This window comes from Erpetoichthys calabaricus, chromosome 1, assembly GCF_900747795.2.
Source record: "Erpetoichthys calabaricus chromosome 1, fErpCal1.3, whole genome shotgun sequence".
Classification (NCBI taxonomy): Eukaryota; Metazoa; Chordata; class Cladistia; order Polypteriformes; family Polypteridae; genus Erpetoichthys; species Erpetoichthys calabaricus.
In genome coordinates this window covers 34,394,304-34,407,041 of record NC_041394.2, presented here as the reverse complement: position 1 = coordinate 34,407,041, position 12,738 = coordinate 34,394,304, and the positions used below count along the sequence as shown (strand labels likewise).

Here is a 12,738-nt window from a genome sequence, read left to right as displayed (position 1 = left end):
ACATAATTCAACTAAAAATATCAGTCTTCCATTAAGGGCACTGCATCACCTCAGAGATCTTTGCCTGAATCTAATGGCAAAGCATAATTTAAGTATTACTACCCAGTCTAATAATACAGTGGTCGGTGTGAATTTTAAGCCTTCATCATGCCAAGAGAGATGTTACGTGGAAGATCTCATCCAAAGTCTAATCTAAATAATATACTGCTAGGAACATTAGAATTAAACCCTGTCTATGTACAAGTGTTCATCCAGCTATGCCAAGAACTAGAGGCCCTTTCCAGGTATAACTCCACTTAAATAACACTCATCTATTCAAGAAGAAACAAGAAGAGATATTGGCTGATATTCCTTACTGCTACTGAAATAAAGATATCATTTAGAAGGAAGCAGAGTGTCTTGTCAGTTTGCATTGCCATCTCTTGGAATGTGGATCCCTGGTAGGAATTCAGATACAATTGCCATCTGCGCAACTCAGCTTTGATCTATTATGAGCTTGCAGCATATTCTCACAAATGGGAGCGGTTCCTCTGAGAATTCCATTCCTCAAAGGTGTAAAAAACAAGTTGTCAGGATAATTGGACACACTAATTTTGACTGTGGACTACGTATAAAACCCTTCATACACAATGGCCCGACAGGACAAAAGCTAGGAACACCTCTGGCTTTATGATTTAGAAAAAAACACATTATATGTCAGCAATGCTTAAACCAAGTGATCAGAGAAGCTGTCCATTCTGGAAAGGACAATGCTAATTCTGCAAGCAGAATCTTATGAGGTGACCAGGCTTTTTACTGTAGCCAAGGTCCTAGGCACTTCAGAAAACTCAACATTTTAACAGTTTTTAAATGCAAGGGCTTTTAAAGTTTGAACAGGCAATGGAACAATTAGTCTTTTTTTGCATATCAAATATAACAGTGCTACAGGACAATCCATCAAAATGTGTATTATGCACATTATATATTTATATAGTGCCTTCCATACAGAGCATCATTAAAAAGGCAATTCATATTACAGCACATCAAATAGTACACTAAGTGTGGGATTCAAACTTTTATATAACACCTTTCATAGTCATTAATGCCCAGTAAGATGCATAATGGGACCTCAAACAGTGCAGTATACACATGCTTCTTATATTTTACATGGTATCTTTCACAGAGAACATGATCATAAAGCAAGGCACACTGTAGTACACCAAATAGTGCACTAGGCACATAATACAAAGAAATCAAACTTAATTTTTGACATAGCTCATTACTGGTGCTATTTAAAATAATGTCATATATCAGTATAAGATGGGCATTATATATGTACTTCATATTATTTACTCTTTATTTTATATAGTATCCTTAATAATATGGGTAGCTTCATTGTAAATTAGTTTTCACCACTGCCACAGAGAATGAGACTCGTGGGTTCAAATCCTGACCCCACCATTGTCTATATGGAGTTTTCACCTTGTCCCCATGACTCAGTGCTTTCATCAGGTCTTTGGTTTCTGCACTATGCATATACAGTATGTATTGGTGTTTTAATGGAGATTATTAGAACATCAGAAAAATGTTGATGAGAATAGGTCATTCAGTTCAACAAAGCTTGACAATCATATCCACCTAACTTCTCCAAAATACCTTCAAGTCAAGTTTTGAAAGTCCCTAAAGTCGTATTCCATGTGTCTATGGTTCTCTATGTGAAAAAAAACTTTCTAACAGATTACAAATTGTACCCTTAACAAGTTTCAAAATATGCCTTCATATTCTTGTTGAACTCATATTAAACTAATAATCTAGATCCACTGTGCTAATTCCTTTCATAATTTTAAATACTTCAAACATGTCACCTCTTACTAAAATGTTTCACCTTCTTCACTCCTCCCCTCTAACTCATACCATGCTGTCCTGGAACCAGCCTAGTTACTCTTCTCTATAATTTTCCTTCTGCTGCGAAGTCTTTTTATAGCCTAGAGACCAAACTGCACTCAGTACTCCAGTTGAGGTCTAACAAGTGTGTTAAAAAGCTTAAGCACCTTCTTAATGTCTTCTGTGCTCTGTTTGGATGATGATAATGATGAGTCCACTCTGACTCTCAGGTCCTTCTCACAAGAAGTACTTTCGAGTTTCAGGCCTCCCATTGTGTACTCACATCTGACATTTATATTTCCTATGTGTACAACGTAATACCTTATATTTACTTATACTAAATTTCATCAGCCACAAATCTGCCAAAGCCTGTATTGAGTCCAAGTCCTTCTGTAAGGAGCTGACTGATTCTAGATTATCTACCATTCCAACCTTTTTAGTATCATCTGCAAACTTAACCGGATTGATATTTATATTGCTCTCCAGATCTTTTAGATACTTTTAAAAGCAGTGACCTCTAAGGGAAACAACTTTTAACATCTAATTCTGATAAGGTTCCATGTACCATAAATAACCCTTTAATTCTTGTGTTTTAGCCATTATCACATGGGCAATTTCTTTAATTACAAACAAAGAGTACCCTTGTTTAAAACAAAATTCAACCAATTCAGACTTCACTCTATACAGCACTTCAATGAAAATTATGCAAGGTAAGTTACAATAAAGTACAAGAAGTGGACCATGCACAGGTCACACATTAATCTTTTATACAGTGCCATTTACCATGAACATTATTACAAGGCTAGGCACAGTATATCAGAGAAGACTACTTTAAGGGTTTTAATTGAGTAATATTTTATTTTTTATAGCAGTTTTTACTGACTGATCCAGTGTCCTCTATTATCTACCCCCATCCCTATGTGTGCCCCCACCATACCCAAAGATGTGCATATTAAATTTATGGCCAGTTGTAAACTGGAATTGTACTTAGGTTGCCCTACAACAGACCATCACTCCACTGGGGCTAGGTCCTGCCTTGAGCCAGATGCTGATTGGATAACTCCCTACCACATCACCATGACTTGGACAAATGAGGTTTTAGAATGTTTCCACAGTGCCATTAAAAAGTATTTACCCCCTTGGAAGTGTTCATATTTTACTGAATTTCGGAGGATTTAATGATTAAAAGTAAAATGACTTGTACTGTCATAGTAAAAATAGACCTCTGTAAAAGTGATCTAAATTAATTAAAAATATAAAACACAAAATAATTGATCACTATTTACCACTTAAAGTCAGTATTTAGTAGATGCACCATGGTTTCAGAAGTTACAAAATTAGTTCAGCAGAGATCAACTGTCTTTAGTCAAGGGGTTTCAATTGATTGTAGTACAAATGGTCTTGTATGTGGAAAGGGCACTTTGTGGTGAGTTAGTATGGTGGTCTCACTTACACAGTGAAAACACAAGAACATTCTAAGCAACTGCATGGAAAGGTGACATAAAACACTAGTCTGGGGATGGACACAAGGAAATAACTAAGTCATTAAATATCCCACAGAGTATAGTTAAATCAGTGGTAAAGAAATGAAGAGTATGGCACAGCTATAAATCTGCCCAGAGCAGGTCATCAAAAAAAATTGACTAATCACGTAGGAAGACTAGCAAAGGCAGCCAACAAGAGATCTCTATTAATGCTGAAGGATATACAGGTTACACTGGCTTAAAATGGTGAAACCAAATGGGAGCTTCACCAGTCTTATCTTTAGGGAACAGTGGCAAACAGACATCCACTCATAAGAAAAAAATAAAATAAATAAAAAAAAAACACACACACACACGACATCCCAGACATATGTTTGCCAGAGAGGCACATGGAAAACACTAACGTCAGCAGAAAGAAGGTTCTATTGTCTTATAAGATTCAGACCAATATTGAGCTTGTTGTCCATCAGACTAAATGCCATGCTTGGTGTAAGTGAAACACTTTACACTTGCAAAAACACACCACCGCCACCATAAAGCATGGTGGTGGCAGCATCATACTGTTGGCATGTTTCTGTGCAGCAGGCAATGAAAGGCTTGTGAGGGTAAAAAAGAAAATGAATGCAGCAAAATATTGGAGACGTCCTACAGGAAAACATGTTGCAGTCTGCAAGAAACAAGTGCACTGTAAGAAAAATAAAGTTTTAAAACAAGACAACAACCCCAAACACAAAGCCTGAGCTACAAAAGAATAGCTTAAAACAACAAAGACAATATTCTTAAGTGGCTGAAACAGAGTCCAGTGACTATATTTATCAAGTGCCTTGTCTCAGTGTAGGAAAAAGATCCTAACTGGCTCAAAAACTCAGACTGACACAAATTTAGTAAAATCATTTATCAGTTTTCCTAACTTAGGAAATTACTCTTTAACTTCACCAGGATTTAGGAGAGCTCAAAAGATGACCTCAAGGAGCTGGGAGAAGATGGTATTCAGGCAGAAATCAGCATGCACATCCTAGGAAAGGCAGAATGTTTTGGAAACACAGGAAACAATGAACTCACAAAAAGTTTCGATCTGAGTGTGATGGAATAATATTTGTAACAAATCATATACAGTATGTTACATGATTGTTCCATCTAGGTGGAGAGACCACGCACTCTTTTCCAAAATAAAAGTACTGGTAGTGTTACATGTAAAATGCATCTTTGCAAAAAGGATGATTGGGGTATGTCACAAAAAACTATTTCTCAACTTTCACATCAAGCAGCTTTGAATACTCTTACAACGTGAGGTAATACACATTCATAAATTTCCCCACAAACTACACAAGATAATGTTAAAGCAAGCTTAATTTATGTAAATCAGCATATAAATGAAGATCAGTGCCCCAAGTATGGATGAATCACAAGCGATATTAAAGTATCAATACACATAGGTGGCTATGGATGCAAACTACATTGTAGTAGCCATCATATTACACTGAAGATAAGACCGGCAGGACAGGTGACTGACGGCAAAATGTCACACAAGGTGCAAAAAAAGTAGGTGGATACTCCTGGAGCAGTAGATAAAGGAGGCGACACAGACAAAGGCACGGCACACCATAGTGGAAGATGATTGGGAAAACTGGAAGAGTGAACACGACTTACAGCCATGGCAAGTTTCAATAACTGTTACTTTACTGTCCTTCCCATGGCCATAACAGCAGGAAGGTAATTCTGCTTAAAGTACAGCTGTGGATCATTCATGCTCAACAAACGTGACAGTTAATTCTCAGCGTGTATCCCAGTCTTTCCATTCCAGTGCTCATTGCAGTATTATGTTTGATGTTGTTGTGAAGTGGCAACAACAACATGCAGTTTAGCATAATATCCTCCCTTGTTATGTTTTTCTCCTTCTTTTAATAATGTTGTTATTACTATTATTATCTTCGTGGTAAAGCCTCACCATGTCAGAAAAATATAAAGCCTCAAAACAAGTACCACTTTGCTGCTTGGATGCAGTAAAATTGTGACTTCATTCATTCTCACATGTGGCCTAGTACTCCTATCTGAGAGTAAGAGTAGGAGGCATTATAACTACATCTCATGTCCTACTCTGAGGAAAGACAAATTTTTACCCTAATACGATTTCTAGTGTAATTTCTAGGAGTAATTCTGAGATGTTTGATAAATACGGGCATAAATCTCACAACTGAGAATTTCTCGTTAGACTTGAAAAAGCCCAGAAAAGGTGGCAGGGGGTTTGTTTTTTAATGCCGTGACCACAGCTAAACTTTCTCTTTCCATTTCACCACATGATAACATCAACGCCCCATTTTCAGTCATCCATTCACTCTATTGGTTAGTGGTGCTATGCATGTGGCTGGTCAATACCTTCTGTTGCATCATTCATTTGCATAAAGCATGCTCTCAGCACAGTGCACAGCATATTAATTATCCTAATGTTAATAAATGTTGAAAAATAAAAAACACATGTTGGCTAATTTTCTTTTTTCTATAATGTCACCAAATTTTGGGGTATTTTTTTTTTTTCTATTGAAGGAAGGGTTTTACCCTTTGATATAATGAAATATCCTTTCTTAGTGAATACCTGCTGCCCTAGATGTGCCATCCTGTGAAATTTTAGTTTTTTAACTAAATATGAAACAGTGCTTTTGTTGATGAGTGAGCCAGTCAACTTTGCATTATTTTATATATCTACTCTATATATATAAAATCCTAAGCCTAAAAGTGCAACGATTTTATATGATTTTTATGTCACGTTTTTGTCACGCTGTAAAACAGGCTTATTTTAAAACCTACATATATATGTTTGGTATCATTCTGTTCAGAATTTATCAAACTTCAATGTGATGTTGTTCGATTTTCAGATTCTTATTCCGTTTTCTAACTATAAACTAAAAAATATCAAGAACTCACGTCCCGCGAGACGAGACTTTGCGCCAAGAGATTTAACCACGCTCAGGGCCGGAAATAAAAGACAAAGAGTAGGACAGCTGCTGTACAGGCTTTTAAATGTTCGAAGCGTCGCACGAGATGTAGATCATGTGGCACGGCAGCAGCAGCAATCCATCAGCTGATTGAGCAAAGAGGAGGTAAAAAAAACTATATTTGTTTCCCATTGTATCAACGTTTAAGAGGGGGTTTTTGGGGAGAGACCGCATCTCCTTGGGGTGCATTTACACCCCCTCTTCACAACACAAGCGGCAGAGATGCGAAGTGGCTGGCGAATAGTGCAAAAATGGGGGGTTGGCGAGCAGGGGGTAAGCCCCCTAGTATGCTTATATAGAGGTTAACTTTACTGTAGAGTGAAAATTACATTCAGTATGCAGCATCAAGTAAACTTTACTCTGATAGTGCTCCTTCATAGTAATCAATAGCAGAAGAAAAATTTAAAATCACACTGCTTAATACACTCTCCACTGATTTCAATATTAAAAGAATACAGTATCCTATAAAATTTTGTTTTGCAATGACCATCTATACAGCTAGAAAATTCTTTACATTTGTTTTGTTTTTCCAATTGGAGAACAGGCAGGTGAAGTGACTTGCTTAAGGTCACACAGTGTCAATAGCAGGATATGAACCCATAACATCAGTGTTTGAAGTCCCAGGTATAAAACCTTAACCACTACACCACATTTCCTGCCAATAACAGTAGTCCTTGCTAACAAACTACAAATATTGCATATAGAGGAGTACTTATTTACTCTGTACGTCTAGTACATCCTATTAGCCGACGGTACTATAACTGAAACCCATTTAATTAGGAAATGTCCCAGGCAAAGCTAGGATAACACAGCTCTAAATATAATAAAAGATAAACGGGGCAACTGAATAAATGTCAGTGCTATAAAATACATCTATGTAGCACTTTTACATAATAATTTTGTGCTTCATATTTCATCAAAGACAGGTAACAGAATAAATTAAAATATATTTGATATCATTCCCTCAGTCTCTTTGTGTCTCTCAACCTCTCTTCATCAGCACTTCCTCTCTTGAGCATGTTCCTTTAAAGTCTACACTATGTCATTTTGATGCACCTTGCTCACCTCCAGTCCGCTTTTACACTTCCCTTCTTTGAATGTGACTCTCAACGTGGCTCCTACGCCTTCACTACTTCTCATGTGTCTCACACTCGCACTTCCTCTTTCGATAGCGTCACCAAAACCAACTGACCAATTAAACCAAAGCCAAACTGAAAAATCACAATGCTCAGAGGGACTGGACACACACACAAAAACCTTAATGCTTTATTATATAGTAGATGTCAATGAAATAGAGGGCTTTGAAGCAAAGAAGTCCAAAAGGTACAGGTGTAAATAAAAACATTATCAATATCATGGCAGTCCTTAAATTTTACTAAATGTCAGTTGTGAAAGCTTTGCATTTATTTTGCTATGTCACATAATGAATAATGTACATAGTTTCAGAGATAATTGGGTTATTTACTTTATTCTTACATTTATATATTTTTATTATGCATTTTCCTCAAGTCACCTCTTTAAGATATGTATTATTATTGTTATTGGTAATATTATACAGGGTCATTATAAAATCCTTGTTCGGTTTTAAATTAAATATATAACATAACTTCAGCTCTATGCATTATAAAATCATTCTGCAAAAAACATTGTGAAGTGCGATTCATTTACTTTGTCATAGTTTAATAATACATTTGTAATAGTTTATTCATTTTTAATTAATTTATTCATTTGTTCATTACTCAGAATTACAACTGACCAATGATTTCAACAGAAGAGACGACCATATCCTGTGGTTGGCACAGCTAAAATCAGTCATTGGGGTCCAAAGAAGATTAAGAACCCATTACAAGAAAGATGCACCACACAGGAATGCCACAACTAATCGGATGAGTAATTTTAAAGAAACAGGTTCCATCAATGATTAACCACACTCAATTGGAAGTGAAGAAATGGTTTCATCTGTAGAACAATCCTTTAATGAAAGTTTACGGAAATCAATAAAACAGGCTTCTCCAGAGCTAGGTATTCCAGACTCAACAGTGTGTAAAATTCTATGAACGAAACTTCACGTGAAAGCCTCTAAAATTCAAGTTCACCAAATGTTGTCGAGGAACATGACTGAGAATCTCCTAAGGTTAACGTCCGGTGTGCATTAAGAAACCACCACGAAAGATGTGTTAATGGTAAATGTTATTTAGAAATGTTACAAAATTACTTACAGATTCACTTTATTTTGTATAGAACTGAAGTAATGAGTATTTAAAACTGCCCAAGGACTTGGGGAGGGGGAGAGGGGGCACAGTGGCAGCGTTTCTGCCTCACAATCCAGAGACCAGGGTTCATGGCCCTGCATGCAGTTTGAATGTTCTCCCTATGTTTGCTTGGATTTCCTCCTGGTGCTCTGTTTTCCTACCACTGTCCAAAGACATGCAGATTAGGTGAATTGGCAATGCTAAATTGTCCCCTAGTGTGTGTCTGATGCCCGGAGTGTGTTTGCCCTTCTATGGATTTAATGCCCTGTCCAGAGCTTCTTTCTGCCTTGCAGCCAGTGCTAACTGGGATAGGCTCCAGCACCACCAAACCAAAATGTGACTCTGGTCTGGATTAAGTGGGATTGAAACCCACGTGACAAGGTCTTTTTACAATGGCCCTCTATTGTTTATAATTACCTTGCGTGCACTTTGCGCATTTATTTTGCCACTTCATTGGTCTTTTGGATCGAAAAACAAAGCATCTTACGTTTTTAACGTTGTCTATTTATTTTGGTAAATGGGGCTGGGCGCAACGGTGAACACTGCTTTGAGCTTCAACCGGCACTGTACTCATACGTTCGCAATACAAGAAAGCTCGACTCAAGGTGGGCACCTTTGGGACCTACGCTTCGCAACTTTGTACAGCAATAGGAGTATCTGTCATCATCTAAACTATCCAGCCTACTGAAAAGTATCACAGCTGTGGGCTTCAAGTGGTGTAGTGATAGTGCTGGGATGGGACGGAATGGGATGCGCTTGCCAATGTCACATGTCCGCAGTTCAGCGTCTCCTCGGTGCCAAGTCTAAACAGCAACTTCCCTTTTCATTTCTGTCTGGAACGGGATAGCGAGGGGCTAAAAGTTTTGGATATGAAGGAGGCAGGGCGTGTGCTTGTGTCCCGGATGGCCAGCTCCTCTTTTTCTGGAGTGTAAAGCGGGTCGGGGGGTCGAGGGGAAGGGGGGGGTTTAGGATGTAGAACTTGCGCCCCCCGGCCACCTGCTGAAGTCGCGCAGCTTTTGTCATGTCCTCGTGAGGCGCCTGGCTTCGGTTAAGATCCCTGGAAGCACAAGTGGGGACCGCGAGCGCAGTTAACCCGAATTTAAAAGGGTAAAAATAGAAAAAACAGGGGGGGAAAGCGCGTTGGCGACAGATGCAGCGGTCCCCAGACCTGTTTAAACCTGTCTCTGGTGCTGCGTGACAGCCGGAAACCACACTGTTTATACGTGGAGAGTGAGCCATGTGGAAAACAAAAAAACAAAGCGGGAATACAGGAGCGAGTGAGAAAGTCCAAAACAAAGGGAGATTACAAACGGGAACGCCCCCGTTCCCTTAAAAAAGTCAAACGAGTCTAATTACGTTGAATTCTCGATATAGCCGTCACACCCCTCCCACGGCCACCGGAAGCGGGAAACCACAACGACAACAACACAGCCGAACATGCGAGAAGTCAACAGCACTCATGCCGTTGCCCTTTTAAATAAGCTGAAAACGTGCTGAACTTGAAGTGGCAAGGAAAAAAAACTGGCGCTTTTCCCAGATTTGAGCGCAACACCTCCCTCCTCCCCGCCGCTGCGCTGAAGGGGTTAAGCCTGGCAGGCTGGGACACAAGAATCACGTAAACAGAGTGAACGTCTCAGCCCCCCACCCTCCCCAACCATCACCACCCCCTGACCCCTCTCTCTTTCTCTCGGTCCGGATCGGACTGGTTCGGGCGCATCCCGAATGCCCACCCAATTGAAATACTGTAAAGCCCCACCCGGTGTATAACAAACTTACCTTGTGTCTTCATCCCCTCTGAAGCAACGCGGCCACCGTGGCGCGCTGATCAGCGCGACTCCAAGGGCAAATCTGCGTCTCGGGATGACTGCCCTTCGTGATGATTTGCGCTACTCGCTTCGGGACTTCTCTCCCCCTCCCACCCCCCGCTCTTGCAGCTCACCAACTCTGCCACCACTCGTGCTTGTTCCCGGGGCGCCACCAGCAAAACGTGCACCGTGTACGCACAAGGAAGGTAGCATTGGCCGGCGCACACACACATACACATACAAGCGCGCGCTCTCTTTCTGTCCGTCCCTCCCTCGTTCTCACATACACGCACACAAAAAACGGCGACGGAAAACGCGGCACTCAGTCCATATCATTCCAGCGTTGAGCCTCCGCGCGGCGGCTGTTATTGTTAACTCCACACCAGTAGACAGGCTGGCCCACGTCGAGGGTGCAGATGAGACAGTCTTTACTATTGGCTGCTGGCGCTAATTCCACAAACCAGCTGGCTTAGTCTTTTTACACAAACAGACAGATGGTCCCTAACTAGCCCCCCACAAACAGATTGAGAGGAGGGCGCTGGAGGAGGAGGAGGGAGAGCTGCGCTCGCGAAGACGTGCGATTAAAGTGGGTCACAGCGCTGGTGACAGCAGCCTCTTCTGAGAGGGTACTGACGGACGGTGGGAGAGGGAGAGAAGACACGAGTCCCCACGCAGGGGTCTGACTTTGTGTTCGATCGCAACCATCTGTCAAGAAAGTGAGGGAGAGTCGGCAGCGCTGACTATTAATTAGTGCAGTCGGCGACATGGTCAAGTAAAGCTCAAGAGCAGCCGAACTGTCGGAGGCGTGCACCCTGGTGGGCGGTTGAGAACAGATAACGAAAAATGTTTAAGTACGGATTTCTATTCACCTTACTGTAATTGTCATAAACTTAACGTTGGCATTCTCACATATGTAACATTCACGATCGTAAAGGGGATTCCCCAATCCCTTTCAAGCGAGCACGGAGATTTCAGAGTGAGGAAAGGTTTTAAAGTGTTCGGTTGCAAAATATTCGTGGACGTTTAAAAAATCGCTTCTTCCAAAAAATGATTCTTATATATTGTAGCTTAAACATACAGTACGTGACTCCTTGCATTTTGTGCCGATTTAAAGTTTAAATCATTTTGAAATGTATGTAGAAAGACAACTTTATAGCAACTTTAGGACTAATACCATTTCAACATGCTATCAATAATAGAGAATGTCCGTCTATTATTGGAAACCCCTAAATTCCAGTTCAGGGTCGTGGTGGAACTAGAGCCAACCACATTGGCTTTAGGCATCAAGCAAGAACCAGTCAGCACCTGAGCACACTCTGATACACCAGGCCATTTTAAAAGTAATTGTCCCTGGATGCAGGGCCAGCGCCACGATTAAGGCAAATTAGGCATTCGCTGGGAAAAACCCAGCCACACTGGGTTCATTTTAATTGCCTTGTTTTTCAAGACTCCATCCTTGAGTCTAAATTCCTTCTTGTTTTCTTAAGTGGCAAACAAAAATGAGAAGTGAAGTGTGCCAACCAATGACCAGGTAAGTCACAGCTTCAAACTTCAGCCAGTTTCACTCCAACCAGTTTTGTAAATAGAAGCCCATTCTTGTTGTTAATTAAACCTGTAATTTAATTTTATGGGTTGTTGGTGATCTCATTCTGCCACAGCATACATTTCCCATAATGTTGATTTTTTTTTCTCAGAGGAATGTCAAAATGTTTCGGTGATCTGAGAAGATCAACATTACTGAGACCTTCACCTTTCTTTATTTCAGATACCATATGATGAACACAGGTTAGCTGGTCATGTGTTGGCTCATTTTGTATCTCATTATTGTCTGGGTGCTAAGTAAGCAAAAATGGAACAATTAAGGGACCTGTGTGTTAAATAGCAAGTCATATCAAATTCAGACAAGAAGTTAATTAGTCCCAAAAGCTGTTTACTAGAAGGAAAACCGTTTGCCACTAATATCATGTTTTTGTGACTTAAGAGAAAATTGGCATACCTGTAAAACACTCACAAAATGAAGAGAACATCTGAACTTCAAATAGAGACCAGGCTGGGATTTGAACCTAGACTGAGGGACATGTGAGACAGCAACACTAATTGCTGTGTCCCCCTGCTGCTCTATCCAGTTCCTGATCCTGAGCAAAATAGATGATCACTGGGTCATTAACACTATTGTTTTAATATTTTAGCAGGTGAGATGAGTCTCTCAGAACATACAGGGATTTGGCAGTAAGAATGGAAATTTTGATCCTGAGACTTTATATAGCGTCTATTAAAATTGTGATTTGGAGATTTTACTTAACCACTTTCTGGCAACATTCTTTACAGGTACAGCAGCAGA

General features: G+C 40.0%; 1 protein-coding gene across 1 annotated transcript in view; it reads right to left on the bottom strand.

Moving 5' to 3' along the window:
- The window catches only part of kat6a (K(lysine) acetyltransferase 6A), a 215,572-nt gene extending 204,811 nt beyond the window's left edge, over nucleotides 1-10,761 (bottom strand). The window contains exon 1 of the mRNA XM_051936186.1: nucleotides 10,369-10,761. The gene's annotated coding sequence lies outside the window, so the exon portion shown is untranslated. The remainder of the gene's footprint in view (nucleotides 1-10,368) is intronic.
- Between the last annotated feature and the right edge of the window lie 1,977 nt (nucleotides 10,762-12,738).